Below are 2130 nucleotides of genomic sequence, written 5' to 3'. Positions count from 1 at the left end.
GGGCCTGGCGGGCCTGAGCCTGTGCCGGCCCAGCTTCCCTCGCCCCCTAGCCGGGCACCTGCCTCCGGCGTTAGAGCAGCGACGGGGCTGTCACCGCCGCAGGGTCCTCTCTTCCCCCGCCTCTGCAGCCTGACCCCCCCCGCGGGCTCCCTTACCCTAACCCAGCCGGGGAGGGCAGCGCAGCGGTGTTAGCACGGGCTGATTCACGTCGTGACGGTAATCTTGCGTTACAGGTCTCATCAAGAAACGGACAGCTGGACAAGAGTGATGCTGTTCCCACCGTACGTGAAACCTGTCATTCTCGGGCTTTCCTTAATCGCGTTTCTCGCTTTTATGAAGAGGAGAAGAGGTACAAAATTCTATGCCCTAAAAAGTAAAAAGGGAGGGGAGCCATTTTTCATGGATAATTAATAAACAACCTCGTTTGGGCTTAACAAACATATTGAATGTATTAAAAATTAAAGCATTACCATCAAACACTCATGCTATTTATTTACTCTTGCTTTTCACTTCAGGCAATAAAATAATTTAGTAAGTTTCCATTTGTTTCCAGGCTTTCTTATTTCCTTTTTTTTTTTTCTCTTATCCTGGGATGATTGTGTAGAATTCATAGTTCCGTGCTTCTGGGGAATTCTTTTATCCAAACAAATTTAATTTCAGTAAAAGCGTTTCTGTTAATGGGATACTTTTAATAAGTAATTGATACACTACTGAATTTGAGGCCTTTAGCTATTCTACAGTGTCTCCACGTGCTATATGTTCACACGCCGTAACATATCACCTCATCTCATGGAAGCAGCATAACATGTCTCTAGAAAATGAACTATTGAACACTGGCGGTTTGTGGAAGTACCTTGCATCTGAAGCTTCGCCAGAAGTCAGTACAATCAGAAATGCTTAGAAAAGAGGTATAAGGCTAAAATGGATGCAGAGTTAGGTAAAGATCTAGAGGGATTTTTTAAAAATTAATTGTACTCTTAGAAACGTACATGAATTGTGGATTTGGGTACTCACATGAAAACAGTTGTTGCCCTTCTTTACAGGTACAAATCATTTGTCTGCTATCAATAAATTGGTAAATTTAGGTTTAGGGTTTTTACATATGTATCTTTACCCAGTGTGAATTGGCTGCTGACTTCAACAATTTAATAAGGATCTACCTGAGAGTCATTAAAGAAGGGTAACAAATCAAATGGTGCAAAGAAGGGTTTAATAGAAGTCATTTAAAAGCTTTAGATTTGGCATTACCTGGGAATACTGAACCCCAAATACAAGGGTAGCTAAGAACCGCAACGTGAAACCAACTACAAGATAAAAGTGAAGCTTGTCAGCAAAATTTTGAGTGAGTGAATTGCAAAGTTTAAGGCAGAATCTTGTTTTTGTTCTGCTTTAATAGTTCAACATCTTTGCTTGTCAAGTTTTTGTGCAGAAGATACCTGTGGCTGTGGCACTGCTTGCAAAATGAGGGCTTAAGGTGTTTTGGAATCCTTGGATGTTTTTATCATTCTGTGGATGAATTTAACCAAAATATCATGTACAGGTTTTCATGCTAAGTTTTCAGTTCCTTAAAATTTGTCATGTTTTAGAAGGTAGTTGCAAAACTAAAAATAATAACGTACCTGTAAATATATTTGTAGATTTGTAACAATATTCCCCTGCATGCCCCCACAAAATTCCAGGCCCCTCTTTAAGTGACTTTGAAGTAGCTTGTTCTCACTGAGTTTTGTCACTTTTCACCTCTGGATAAGAATTCTTGTCTCTTCATTTTGAGCAATTTATGTTTCCTAGCAGAATGAGGAGAGAAACAGCCTCCTGTGTTTGTTACTGCTCTTTTTCAAAGAGACGCCATAGCGTCTGTTTGAGCATTAGTGTCTTGAGATTTCCCAGCAGCCAAGAGAAACTGGTGACAACTCTTGCTGCCCATTAGTTTCTGAAGAGCAGAACTGAAACTGGCAGGAGCATTGCTAGCTCTACACTGCTATAGTTTGATAAATGAGAAGAGAAAACCCAGGCAATCTTTGTATATGTTATCTTTGATACCAAGAAGGTCTAGAAACTAAAAAAGCAGAGGATAGTGTTTTGCATCAAGTTATTGATAACCCAATCACTATGCATTGCGGAAAGCGTCTC

Source organism: Pygoscelis adeliae, unplaced genomic scaffold (genome assembly GCF_000699105.1).
Source record: "Pygoscelis adeliae isolate BGI_AS28 unplaced genomic scaffold, ASM69910v1 Scaffold175, whole genome shotgun sequence".
Taxonomy (NCBI): Eukaryota; Metazoa; Chordata; class Aves; order Sphenisciformes; family Spheniscidae; genus Pygoscelis; species Pygoscelis adeliae.
Note: the sequence above shows the minus strand (reverse complement) of the source record.